The sequence below is a fragment of the Sturnus vulgaris genome, chromosome 10 (genome assembly GCF_052056855.1).
Source record: "Sturnus vulgaris isolate bStuVul1 chromosome 10, bStuVul1.hap1, whole genome shotgun sequence".
NCBI lineage: Eukaryota > Metazoa > Chordata > Aves > Passeriformes > Sturnidae > Sturnus > Sturnus vulgaris.
The window spans coordinates 8,522,608-8,537,025 of NC_142252.1; the positions used below are offsets into that span (position 1 = coordinate 8,522,608).

At 45.7% G+C, this 14,418-nt stretch overlaps 1 long non-coding RNA gene across 6 annotated transcripts in view; it reads left to right on the forward strand.

Annotated features, from left to right (window-relative positions):
* LOC148222629 (uncharacterized) overlaps positions 1 to 14,418 on the forward strand; it is a 102,472-nt gene that overhangs the window by 79,724 nt on the left and 8,330 nt on the right. For 5 of the 6 annotated variants that reach the window (XR_015805655.1, XR_015805653.1, XR_015805651.1 and 2 more), the window contains 2 exons: positions 8,024 to 8,141; positions 8,866 to 9,513. The exons of the other annotated variant lie outside the window; for it this stretch is intronic. This is a non-coding gene — a long non-coding RNA (uncharacterized LOC148222629). The remainder of the gene's footprint in view (positions 1 to 8,023; positions 8,142 to 8,865; positions 9,514 to 14,418) is intronic. 6 annotated transcript variants of the gene reach the window in all.

Sequence of the window (14,418 nt, forward strand, 5' to 3'; positions counted from 1 at the left end):
GAGGTGTGAGCTTGAGGGGCTCAGGGTTGGAGTCTAGTCCTTATGGGCCCTATAATTCTTGGATCAGACTCTGGTCTCTCTATGTCTCAGTTTCCAGCCTACAAAAGGAAGAAATTTCTCAGTTGCAGTGGGGTGGTGTGAGCATAAATGTTAAAAATCATTAAGCACTCCACTACTGTGGTAATGGAGGCTCTATAACAAGGATGGGCAGAGAGCAAGAAAGCTTTTAACATGGTTCAGTTTAGTTTTTGGAATCTAACAAGTTGGAGCTAAGTCCTTGATGGTAAAAATCAGAAGTTTCACTGATCCGTTGAGAATCTGCCTGGTTGAAAGTTTTGCAGATGTTTTTATGATTAGAGCTTCCCAGACATGAGCAGAAGACTTTTCCTGTGTGGGCCTGTGCATGGTGCACCAGCAGTGGGAGGATTTCAGAGCAGTCTCCTCATCCTGGATTCCAGCAAGATGTTCAAACATATTCCCCTGCTGTGCCTGGTCAATAAGGGCTCAGAGAGTTCTTAAGTCTTGAAAAGCCACAGGAAGGAAAAAAAAGGTTGAATGTGTATCTACCCCTGAAAAAAAAAGTGGTATTTTAAGATACATTAAAGTTTTCTTCATGGAAAACTATGGTTTTACTCCCTATGTTCGCAGGCTGAACTATTTTCAGCCCAATATCCATTAAAGGGTTTGTTGTGCTGATCTGGCTGAATGAATAGCTTAATTATAAACAGTCAAACATGGCAAGAAAATATGAAAAGCTGCAGGTGCAGGTCCCCCAGCAGGGCTCTTTGAAGTCAGGCTCAGTTTTGAATGCTCTTTAGGTTTCACTTTCACCTTCCAGGAAGCCTCCTGGCTGGCAAGGAAGGTTTTCTCTCTCAGAGCTGCTGGCAGCCTGGTTAAGGCCTGGATGGTGGGTGAGGAAGGGATCTGCTCTTCCTTAGCTACATCCATGGTGTTTGCTTCCTGATTCCTTTCTGCTACTCCAGTTTCCCCTGGAATGCCAGTTAAATTGTTTATTTGGTACTCAGGCTGTGGAGAAAGTGTGAACCACAGGCATGGGAGCTGTAGGTTGCTGTGAATTTTTCTCACACTACTGATGGAAATTCAGTGCTTGAACCCAGTTGTGAAAGTTAATTTGGTTTCATAATTTTGGCAGAAAATAATGTGTTAAGAGAGCCAAGGTCATCTTGCCTGGTGATTAAAAAGTGTGTGAGGTCTGAAGAGGCAGTGGGGGATCTCTCCTGTCTTGCATGGCAACTTTCAGCCATCTGCTTGTGAGAGTTTGTCCTCTGCAGTGCTGCAACAGGGCATGGGCAAGATGAATGGGAATGGAGAAAAACTCACCTTTGTTCCCGTTCCCCTGTGAAGATACAGCTCCTTACAGCTGCAGACTGGAGCAGAAATGCCACTGCTGATACCCTGGGTGCCTGTAAACTCAGAGAACTTAATAGTGATGGAGAAGGAAAAAACAACATAAAAGGGAAAGTTAGAACTCATAGAAGGGAAAGTTATTTTCTCCTGAAAATTTACATGTAAAGCAGGAATTATTTCTTATTCGAGCCAAAAATATGAGCAACATATTTTTTTCCTTTACCAGAATAGAAAATATTTCCAAACACATTTATAAAGAATGACGCTTTTTAAAATTAATTTAATTATTTATTTATGTTTCTTGTAAGAAAAAGAAAGCAAAATGTTCTTGGGAGGCTGTAATCAGAATAAAGCACTAAGGGTAGGCTTTATGCTGGATCACATTTCCAGGTTTTTCCATTCTGTAGATGAGCCAGGTGTTTGGAGTTTTCCTGCCTTCAGAACACCAATTTCTGTGCTGCCTTTACCTGGCTCCCTGCACTGGCACACGTGCTCCTTTCCTCTCCAGAAACAAAGGCTGCTGGGGTTCCCTGCTCCACAGAGGAGATCCAGAGGGTAAGCCAGGCTTCAAGGCAGCTCCACTTTCTTTAATTATTTGTCCTGAATGGAGCCACCTGAGCATGTGCCAGTTCCTGGGAATTATGCACTGCCCAGCCTTGGCACCTTACCCTTATTGTTTAGGTGCTGCCTGTTTCTTAGGGACAATTTTCACTTTTGACTTTGTTAAAAATGTTCTAAGTCTTGAAACTTTCTCTCTTTGATGGTGAAGGATATGTTATAGTTAGCCTTTAGCAAGTTTGATTTTTTCCATGACCTTTTATGTGTTATTACTCATAGCAATGTGTGAGAACACTTGCATGTGTAATGAAAGCCATTCTGTCCCTTTATTTAATTCAATAAACATTCATCTAAGAATTAAGATTTTTGTCTCTATGTTTGAGAAAGAGACTTCATAAATAGCAGCCTTTCATATAATCACGTTTTCATATGTCTTCAAGATCAAACATGTCAAATAAATCATACAAGTCAAGCCTCTTGTTCTCCAGTTGGCTGTTGAATGAATGTGCTAAATCTAAACCCTCTCAGGGCCAGAGTTTTGGTCAGAGGCATAAACAAATGCTTCTTCATCTAAGAGCAGAAATTTTTGTCACTGGGTGAAAGTTAGAAAATATTAAAATATAAAACCAAACTGGCAAATAAAAACAGAAAAATGTTTTCCTGTATATGTAATGAGAGTTCTGCAGAATCTTCAACCCATCAAGATAAAAGCATTTGCTCCCACTGCATAGGACAGGCAGGACAAATCAGCTGTTCCCTATTCCATACAAGCTGGGCTTGTGAATTCAGGCCAGCTGCCTGCAGTTAATTGTGTCCTGTGCTGACAGGCGAGCAGGGGAAAGGGGTTTGGAGGTGCAGACCTCCTGGGCTGTCCCCAGAGATGATTGTCCCCCAGGCAGCAGAGCAGATAATGAAAAACGTGGCAGGGAGGGCTGGAAGTGAGAGCAGTGCAGGTTTACCAGTGAGTCATGGTGTAATGCTGGTAGCAGCAGGGTGCTTGCCAGGATGAGTCAGAGCATGAAAGGATAAAGGTACGGGTTCCTGAGCCTGGAAGTGATGGTTAGTGCCTGCTCAGTACTTGAGACACGTCCTTGTGCTGGCTCTCCAGAGAGGAGGCAGCTGGGGGAGCTTTGGGTGGGACACTTGGTGTCCAAGGTGGCACAAGCAGGCTCCACAGTGGAACTGCTATCACTGGCTTCAGCTTGACGCTGGACCTGGGCTGAGATGATTCCCTCTGGTGAGATGTTTCCACTTCAGACTTGCTTTGCAGCACAGGGAAGGCTGACTTGCTCCTGTCTGCAGAACCAAAATCAGCTACTTCCCTGAAAGAAGTGGAAAATTCAGAGCAGCATGCATACTGCTTTATCTGCCTGCCAAAATAAAGCTATTGGGAAGAGAAAGGCAAAAGCACAAGCCTGGAGGAAGGATGATACAGAAGCAATAACAATGTTGTCTCTGATCCTTCACTTCTTTGACAGCCTGGATGCTGATTGATTAGGAATTTGAAGTGCCAGCTTTTCTCTTTGCCATCTCTCCTGTGGTGGTACAGGACTGAGGCATTGCCCCTTGTTTCATGCAGCTCCTGATTTTCTCTTTACAGCATGCTTCCCATCAGAGAGGCAAATACTGATTTTTCTAGCCAGTAAAAGAAATAGCAGTCAAGTCAAGATGCAGTGGAAATGTGTAGCAGGAAAAATTCTAGAACATTTCAGATACCAGTACTCCCCATAGGCTCAGATACACGGGAGACTGTTGCCTGCAGGCCAGTGTGGGTCACAAATGATTGTGCAGGATGGGATTGTGCTCAGGATTTTCTTTTTCCATGGAGTTCTCAGGGCTGTTTTCAGTGCCCTGAGCCATTCTGTTTGTTACTCTTCAGCAGAGTGACTCCTGAGCCGATATTGAGATGCTCCAGCTCTCATCCCCTCCTTGTTTTCCTCTAGGTTCCTCTTGTACCCCCTGTACCTGTGGCCACAAACATCAGAAATCATCCTTGTCACTCCAGCGCTCAGTGGGTGCAGACTTTCCCTTGGGTGAGCTGGGCTCATAAACCAGGCCACGGGAAATAATCAAAAGGTGATTTTGGTCTCAAACAATTTCCCAATGCAGCCATTTGCCTCCTGACACACACCCTGGTTCTGCTGGCCAGGTAAGCTGGGGACACAGGGCCTGAGGTGGCACACAGAGAGTCCAGGGCTGCCTCAGGAATGGCAGCTGGAGCTGCTGCTGCTCTGCCTCCCTGTTGCTAAGGAAGGTTTCTATGGCAAAGGCCCACCAAGAAAGTGAGAATTAGAGAGTTAATGTTCAAACCAGATGAACTTGATATTATCAGCAGGTGGCTTGTACAGGAGAAATAATCTGCTGGAAAGGAAGAGTGGCCGTCTCAGATGCTGTGCAGAGGAGGAGGTGCAGCTGGTGTGTTTGTCAGTTCATCTCATTTTAATGTTGGTAGTTTGTGGTAAATGCAAACTGTTAAATGAAATGTTGGTTGTGAGGTTTTCTCATTACAGGAGTGTTCTTGCAGGATGATAAGCTGCAAGCTTCAGTCACACTTCAAAAATTCTTACTGTCCTGTAGATGTGTCCCCATCAGCTGGGGTAGAGAGTGGGGAGGCAAATGGGACTTGAATCCCCTGAGAAAAATGCTCCAGTCAAAGTGAACTCTGACTACACACAAGACATTTAAAAATCTTGGCATCCTTGAGGCTTGCCAATACCTGAGCATCTTCCTCAGCAATTCCTGGAATAGTCCCAGAGTGGTGCTGGTCTCTTTTCTGTGTGTGCTGCAGAAGGACTTTTGTCTCATCCCTTGTCCTCTGGGGTATCAGTGATGTCTTTGGGCACCGAATCTGGTGTTTGTAGAACTCTGCAGGAGACTGGCTCTCCCACACCTGCACAGGTTTGAACACACAGTTTCTCTTCTCAGGAAAGCATTTCCACCCCTGTGCCAGCTGGAGGCAATCTGGGAGGCACAGAGCTCCTGCATGTGGGACATTGCCCCGGCAGTAGAGGCAGGTCACTGGGGAAAGGTTACAGAGAACAAAAGGACACTTGTCCTTCTCGATGAGGGGCATCATTCACCAGGGATTTGGTTTGTCTGGGGTGGACCTGTCTACTGCAATTGTAATTCAGTGCAAGGACACGGTGGCTGACTGACAGATGGTCATGTGGAGTGGATGCCTGGGACAGCAGGAGACCAGGCTTGGTGCAGGAGGATCCTCCAGTGCTACAGCTCCAGTGAGACATCAGCCCCAGCAGTGTCACAGTGCTGGATTGAGAGCCAGCAGAATGTCTGTTTATCACATGTTATGTATGGGAAATGAGCAGATCTGGGTCAAAAACGGGGTTTCATCCAGGTCCTGGCAGGCTGTAGTTAACCTTCTGTAAATGGACCATCACTTACAGTTTCTGACTGAAGTGGGACTTCTGAGGTTGAGATTGCTTCTTGACAGAAGGTATGTGAAATCTCATGCTACTGAAACTAGTTATCCTTCTTCAGCTATTTCTCAGTGCTGTTGGTCTTCCACTTTTAACAAGATTTACATTTGCTGAGGGGAAAATGCATGATAAAATGGTATCTGCTATGTCCTGTGACTGCTCTGATTGCCTGTAGCCTGCCTGCCCTTCCAGAAAGCTTGGGATAAGCTGCTAGAAGTTCCTTCCCTTCTGTGGTGCTGCTCTGATTTTCTTTCCTTCTGCAATCCTATGGATGGTGCTGCTAATTCACTTATGACAGTAACCTGGCCAGAGGCTGTCCCACTCCTTGGTCATGGTGGCAGAGCAAGAAGATTAAACTCTTGAGGTTAAATGAGTGACCTGGCAGTTCTGCTCAGCATTTCTGTCTTGCTCTGTGGTGAATAGGTGGTGGTTGTCCTTTATGCAGCTGATTAGAAGAAAGTGGTTAGAGAAAAAGCCTGCATTAAGGCCAGCTGCTATTTTTGTTCTGTGTGATGAGAGAAATACCAGCTTGGCCACTGTGCCTGCCTTCCACCTCTCCCCAGCTGGAGGATGGAGGGAGGCAGGGGCCACAGCAGAGCCACAGTGGTTTTCCCATCTACCCCAGAGCCTGCAAGTCCCACAGATTCTCTGTGATCAGAAATATCCCTGTAGGTGAGCCCCTGCTACTGCTGCACTGTGCTGCTGTCCCTGCCCTGTGGTGCCAGATTGCACATTTGGGTTTGGAAGCCTTGGGTCCCTCTGGTGATTCACCCCAGTGCTCTCAGCACCATCCTGTAGACCCAGCTCAGCTCACCTTGCTGCTGGGGAAGCATCTCCTGGTCCCCAGCCCTGAGCTCACCCTGTGCTGTGAGGCTGGCACTGCAGGGAGCAGCTGGCAGGAGGTGTCTCTGCCAGGGAGCCTCCATCTCCCTGACCTCACAGGGCAGAGGGGCTGGACAGCACAGACCTGGGCAAAAGGAGGCACCTGGTTCTGCTCTTACTGACATTTAGGGACATATGTGTTCTAACTTTAACACTGGCTTATCAATGTCAGGGTTGTTTGCACTCTAACTTGAAAGCTAAATGCACTTCAAAGCTGAACTGACTTTAGGTACATTTTTACATACCCTGCTACTGCTCAGAGGCTTTATTTCACACACCTCTTGCATGGCTGCAGAAATAACCACACAGACATGAGTGTGGTCTCAGGGACACAGACCAAGGGCTTCCTCTTTGCTGTGGGGACAGGAAAGAGATGTCATGCTCATCTTGCATTGCCTCAAAGTTACCTTGCTACAAGATAAATAAATCCTTGTAGAGGAAATAATTTTCTCAAAGTTACAAAATACTTCCTTAAAATATTCATCTTACTGATTTCTCATGCTCTTGGATGGTCAGACTTGCACGGGCTTAACTCAAATCCAAGTGGAAAGATTGCTGGTGGGAAGTACTTTACAGTGTGTTGGTTTTAAGAGGTGCAGTAAACCACTATAATGGTGTGCCAATCCTGCAAACTGTTCCATGGGATCAGGACAGATGCTGCATCTGTGATCTGGGCTCTAATATTTCTGACAGCATCAAACCCAGACATGCTTACCACAACTATGAGTTACGATTTTTTTAATAGTCATTATTCATCATTTAAAGATGTAGCTTAAAGACATTACAGACTGTTGCCAGAGCTTTGATGTATAATCTGCAGAGGTTTTTCCCCCCATTAGATATTACTGCAGAAGTGACTTAAACCTCCTCCCTCAGTTAAACAATTCTCTAAATGTCATCACTGTTTACAGTATTAGCAGAGCACTCAGCAATGATGATCTGTGCTCTGACAGCCTGGGAGCCCCTACAAGCAGCAGCAGATTTACACTTTGCTGAAAACTGGCTCATTATCTCCAGCAGCAAAACTCCTCTCATAAATAGTCTGATGTGCTCAAGCTGCAAATGGAGTTTGTATAGAATGTAATAAAATCTACTTCCTGGACACTCTCCTAGGTGTTTTAGCCCTGATTTGTTCTCCATCCACATGCTGAGGTCACCTGGGCACAGGTGGCAGCCAGAGGCACTGGTGTGTGGTGCAGGCTGGAGAGCTGCAGTGGGATGGGCTCCTGGCCACTGGTGTGCCCATGGGCACAACAGGAGTGTCACAGGGAAAAGAGCTCAGCCTTGCCACAGCAAAGCAAGGCCACTGTCCATCTGCTGAATGGCTCTGCAGCTAACAGGGTGCTCCAGGCACCTCCCAGCAGCCTTGCTTTCAGCTGTTATGGGCACACTGCATTTCTAACTGGGTTTCTCCTAATCCTGACTGGCTTCAATTGGGAATATGCCATGCTATATCATCACACACACACGAGGCTGTTAACTGCTAAAGCTGTTATTCTCGTTCCACAGATAATTGTTCAAATTTCACTGTGTCCTTGCCTGGATGTCCGTTCAGAGCACTGAGTTCTTTGGTCTGATTATGTGTTAGGTGAAACAGTTTTCCCTTCCATCAGCTCTGTGTTTGCTGTTTTCATGTCATTGATTGCTCGTGTGCTCTGAGACGGGAAGGACAGGAGCTCCAGATCCGCCTTCTCTCTGTTCTTTCTGACCTGCTGTGCTTCAAGTTTGTTCTTTCTCTTCTGTTGCTTGTCTTCATTTTCTTTTTTTTCCCTCTCAAGTTCCTGAGCTGGAAAAAAAGCAGGCAGCAGAAAATGCGAGAAGGGGAAGATCACTGCTGTTTACAAGTGCTAAAGCCTGTTTAGCATCAGCCACAGAGTGGTTTCCTGAGTAATTGAGGTAAACACAATTCAATTGGGAGTTTTTTTCCTGTGAGATCCATTGTTTGTGGTTAGACAAGAAGGTGGCAGGAAGCACTGTGGCAGTGGGCTGGCTGGGTGCAGCAGAGCAGCCCGTGAGGTGTGCTGGAGAGGCAGGGCTGTGTGGGGCACTAGGGGTGTGACAAGCCCTTTTTCTTGCCTTTCTTCCAAATGACCACCAGACAAGGCACTGTCTCTGCCCAGCCCAGAGCTGTGGTGGTGTTCTCCAGCTCTGGTGCAGAGAAAATGCTTGGTTCCTGCTATATTGGTCAGTGCTCCTGCTAAGGGGTTTGTGTGTGGAGGAGAAGACACAGGTCCCAGCAATCATACCTGGCTGAGTAACACAGACCCAAAAGCTCTCAGAGAGCTCCAGGGTGGGAAACCTATTGCCCAAGCAATTCAGAGACGCATGAATAGCTTTTAGAAAACAGCTCTAAAAGTCAGAGAGAAGTTAGAAATACCTCTGTCTTTCCATTAGCACCATGAAACAGCCACTGATGGTTGCACAGCTTGGGTGCATTACAAACGAAGCTCCCTTTGGCTGGTGTGCTGTGCTGGGGAGAGCTGTGACCCCGAGCCCACCTTCCTGAAACAAAGCTGTGCTGCACTGTGAATGGTTGAACATTTTTCCTTGTCCTTTTTTTTCTGTGTGCTTGTGAGTGTATAGCACCAGAACCTTACAGCAGCTATCATCCATTTACCAGCAAGCAGCTGCTGATAAAGCCAGAATTCATGGAGCAATGTTGGATACTTACAGAGAAGGGCTGGCCCTTGGCTCCGTTGTTTGGAACACAATGCTCTTCATTCAACAAGGAAGGCACAAACCAGTTATAGTTCAACTAATCTTACTAATCTTCTTTTAATTAATCTGTTTCAATGGAAGTTCATTTCCACTTGCACAATCAGCCTGGCAAAGGCGGATACTCCTGCAGAAAGAAATCACCCCGGCAGAAAAATCACTCTTGAGATCAAGCCTAGGAGACATGAGACAAACAAGCAAACCAGATGTACAGAGATAACAGAATAGGAAATTGAAGAACAGTTTATCCTGCTGTCTTTCCTAAGTTGGCTGAGTTGCTTTGCACGTGTGACTAATGTTGCAGAGGCAGCTGCTGCTGCCAGCAAGAGCCAACACCTCATCAGGACGGATGCAGCACCAGCCTGACTCTGCACATGCTGGAGAGCAGCAGGAGATGGAGATGGCTGCTGGGAGTCTCTGAAGTGATCAGAGGCTGGGTGCTTTCAGTTCTCTTGCTTCCCAGTGAGCCTCCTGTAGGCTGTACCTCCCTAGCTGTACATGGAGCTGGTCCTGGGACTGTCTGTGGCATCTGATCAACTCCCACTGAGCAGCTGTAAGTGTCCTGCAACAGCTACCTTGTTTTTACTGAAAACTCCAGCAATGTTTCTATTTTAAATATAGGAACATAACAAAATCCCTTCTAGGTCTGTGGAAAGAGTTTGGAACTTAATGCCCAGTTAGGGCAGATTTTAACACAAGGTTTAAAAGCTTAGAAACAGCATTAGAAAAAGGAGGGAGCTTTAGAGCTTTGCCTTAGGGACAGGACATATTTCACAGAGATGGTCTCTAAAGAGCTGTACAAAGTCTGGGAGACACTGATGGCAGTGGTGGACTCCCACTGAGCTCAGAGCAATCAGATTTTTGCCATTAATTTCTCTGTAGGCATTAACAGAGCACAGCTAGCAATGTAATAATGGATTCTGCTACAGCTCTGCAAAGGGTGAAACCAGAGTGTAGTAAAATTTAATATTTCTCAATAGCAGCAAATGCCCTGAATTGTGAAGGTGCTATAGATATTGCAGAAACATTTGGTAACTAATTGGCCAGAGTACTTGTGGATACTTTTAGCATTTCCTGCTAGAAATTGAACTGAAAAGGCCAAGGCTGATGCAATTATAATCCCATTTCTGTATTTGCTGTGTTATATGACCTCAGGCAAGAGCTGATCAGCCAATTCCTGACTGTGTGTGCGTTGCAGAGCATTGTTTCTCACTCAGTCTGCACCTCTTAGACATTTCCTGGGGCCAGTGTGGGCTGCAGCACCGTGTTCAGGTAGACCAGCACCAGCCCTGGGTACCTCCTGGACTGCTGTGGGCCCTTTGCAATAGCCCCAGATGCCATTTCCTAATTGCCAGCACAGGCAGAGAGGTGGTGGTGGTGTGTCTGGTGCAGGTGGGGTGCAGGAAGCCCATTCTGAAAAGGGGAGCAGCACTGGGGGTCCCAAGGCGTGGGTGAGAAGAGCTTTTACTCCTGGTGGACATGGGAGAGCATGGCTGGGAAAGCTGGCTTGGCAATGCAGAAAGCTCACAAAGGTTTGGTTTCATCTTGGATGTAGCAAAGAAATCAAGAGTGAAAAAACCTCCAGATATTTCTGGAAATCCTCCAGCTATCTGTCTTTAAAGATAACTGAAGAAATAGCCTGTTTCCTCTTTGCTGGCTCGTGTTTGCTACACTGCAAACTTGGCATTCTAAAGGCAGGAGAGGAACGTGGGGACCAGTGACTGGACCAGTCTGAGAGAGCAGGAGCAGATGTAAAACCCAGGTCAGGGTCCCTCTGGTAGCCCTGGCACACTTGCCACCAAACTGCTGGGTGCCCTGCTCCAGTGAGAGGGGATTCCTCTTGGAGGAGCTGATGAGGTGCCCAGGAAAGGGTGAGTTCACCTAAAGGAGTGAACGCACCTGAAGGGGCCATGGAGAAGAGAGGAGAAGGAGAGGGATGTGTTCCCCTTTGGTGGACCCAAAGCTCCAGTTGGTTGCTCCTCCAGCCCTGTGAGCACGTGGAAGATGTTTCACCAGAAAGTCCCTTGGGAATTGGTTCATCTGACAGATACATGCACACACACACAGAGCTCCTGCAAGTGCTGTGCCATCAGGTAAGACTCAAGATCATTCTTTGCAGATGCAGTAACCTGACTCTGTGATTCATTTTCCTCATGACTTGGTGTTAGCATTAGAGCTGCAGCAATTTCAGGTTTGAGGAAGAACCACCCTGTAAGTAAAAGAATAATTTACATGGAAGTAACTAATTGGCATCTCAACACTTTAATATACCTACTTACAACTGCATTTTGTGTTAGAGAGTATTATGTGGGGTAGCTAATGACACTGTCTTCCTTCCCCTTTGAGCTTTCTGCAATGGGCAGAAAACCATGCTGCAATAAGAGGGCTGCTCTCTGCAAATTACTTGCTAAATTGAACTGTATTCTTGAAATTAACTTTAAAAGTCAGTTGAACTGCTCTACCAGCACTGCAGAGTTGAAAATTACATCAAATTCTACATTACATGTGAAGAAAGCAAACTGGCTAGTTCTGGGGAACAGAACTACAGCTTTTATATGCCATTATCAGTAATGGTCCCTGACAGGCTTCTCTGGAATAACAATGCTTCCATGGATGGTAGGATACCTTATTCTTCATGCAGGATATTTTGCATCAGGCTGTAGTTGTGTCTCAACACATTTATATGATATTTAATTCTTCACTAATTCCCTTGCCAGAAGGAATGCAGAAAGCCTCTTATAGATGCTATCAGCTGCAGAAATGCTGAAAAGAAGATCTTATTTTCTGCTTTCTAGCTTAAGAGAGGAGAATATTTTCTTTTCTTGAAAAAAGATTTTTTATCCTGAAAAATTATAGTCCCCTTTGAGTAAAACAGTCTGCAGATTCCTGAACAGGTAAAAACCCTTAGAAGCTAAACAGAAAGGGAATTTTCAGAAGAGCATATAGTTCATTTTATGTTCAGATGATTGTTGCTTTCAGTTTGTAGTTCATTTTTATAGAAGAGCTTTAAAAGCAACTTCAAGAGCTGTATAAAAATTTGTGTTGTGTGAAATGAAGTGTTTGGGATTTGATAATGTTTGGATTCATATAAGTTTTGGAGAAAATGTAGCATGGATAGACTGCAAGACAAGCATGCCTGTCCTTACATGGCCCCAGCCACTACCCCCCGTCTTCCCCAGGCTTGAGGATCAGGCTCATGAAGGAAAAAACCTTCCAGAGCTTGCCCAAAGTCAGGGGGCTGTGGCAGGGGAGGGCAGGGCAGCTCTGTCCCCTGGGAGGGGTCCCCCTGCACCCACCCAGGGGAGGCTCCCCAGCCAAGGTCCAGGCTTGTCCCAAGGTATCCCAGCTCCTGGGGCTGCAGGACACTGGGCAGCTGTGCCCTGCCCGTTTACATTTATAACTGCTCAGTGGGTGGGTTTCAAGGGCTCACATGAGCATGTTCCCGTGGGGAAATAACACTGCCCCTTCAGAGACCTTGGACGTTTTGTCCTTTGGCTCTCCACTCGCTCGGGCTGGGGAACAGGGTCCTGTCCCAGCTGGGCTCCTCACCCTGCCTGTTCTCTGCTGCCTGCTGCTCTCTGGGGCTCAGGGCAGAGGAGAGGCTCTGCTGGGCAGGGACCTGTGCTCTCCAGAGATCCTGGCTGCACATGGAATTGTCACACTCAAACAGGACAGAGACGGGGACATCATTTGTCTCCATGTAATTATTGGTCTAGAGGGCCAAACCTTTGTACTGAATGAAGTCAGGAGAGCTGCAATAAGTTACCCCAGTACACAATGTGGCTTTATAAGGAAAAGCCAACCCCAATGTTTTCTTAGCTTTGCCAAGGCACAGCAGCTTGGAAAGATGAGCTGTTTTAATGTAGGTACCCAGTTTTGGCATCCAAGTTGTGTCACAGTTCCAAAAGTCATAATATTTTTAGAAGAACAGCATCCCTGGCTTTGGTTTCTTTTGCCAGAAAATGGATAAGTAACAGAAGCACTGATGAGCCAAGGCTGGTGCCTTCCTTGTGAGAAAGTCAAGCTGAAGACTTGTGGCAGACCTGGTGGCAGAAGTGGTCCCCCACACCTCATTCCTAACCCATGAATGTCAGGCAGGGTTTTGCCTGCTCTCCTTCCATATTTTTTCCTGTCTTAACAATGGCTGCACTAAAGCACCTGCTGCTTTGTACATCTCAATAGACTTTGTTATAAGGGGGCTGTATCTCTGCAGTGCCTCTGCTCACCCAGCGAGGCTTTATAAAGTACTGCACTCCTTCTTTGGCTCTTGAAAGATGTAAAGTAAAAAGGTCGAGCTATAAATCCAACTTTGTACTCATAGGATATGTAGGAGGACAAATAATTATATCTTGTCAGGCAAATGACTCTTTAAATTATTTCCATCTCCACACATAGAAAGTCACAGCTACTGCAATGTACAGCTCAATAGGTAAAATGTGCAGCTAGCCTAGAATTGTAGTACATCTATTTTCAGGTGCCACAAAACACATGTTCATCAAGAAGGCTATTAAAAAAATAATTTCCTAAAGACATCAGCACTAGGCTATCGAGGAGATCAAGTACTGGGTAATGAATTTCACCAGCAGAATAATGTGCACTATAAAAAGGTGAGCTATGAGGCAAAGTCATTTCCTTAGGAAAAAGGCAAGTGTCTCAATGGTCTTGGCATAGGATAACTATATTCTACTTTATGTCTGCAGTTTGATATGTAAAGTAAGTATTTTTAAAAGGTCACTTCTTTTTTATATTTATAGAACAGTCTGCTGCTGCTTTTGGCTGCTTCTTTGGAGAGGTGCTATAGGGCAGGAGTTCATTTTAAATAATACCCAAGCCAAAGGTGAAGTCCCACCGTTTTTTCCATTCTGGATATTTAAGCTGTAGGAGCTGGTCAGCAAGAACTTTATCCACAATAAAATAGATTCAGAATTTATAAAGAAGATGATTAAGCCATGCTTACTGACTCATGCACTGAGCTAAGTCAGGAGGATGGCAAATGGAAGAAAATGAAATTATACAACCTGACTAACAAATGAGTTACCTGAGAAAGTAACCACTGAGGTGTCAGCTCAAAGATAGAAGGCTCCCAAAGCCTGAGGTTGCCCAGAGGAATGCTCATCTTCAGGCAGTCTCCAGTCCCATTTCCCCAGATGATTCCATTATTCTGCAGCATGGGCAGGCTCCCAATTATCATTTATCTGCTCTATGGCCCATGGTGGTAGTGAGTGGCAGGGATGGGAGCCTCTGCAGTCTCATTCATCACCTGGCTTTAGAGAGCACTTCAACAAACATCCAGTATTAAGTTAAAAATGTAAATGTTGCCTTTAGCAGGGTAAATGAAATAAAGCTAATCACATTTTCTGTGCCTACTTGTGAATGAGATGGATGGGAAAAGGTGTTTGAGCAAGTATTGTTTTACTGAAATGTTCTTGGAAGGTCTTTGTCAAAATATTGTTCCTCA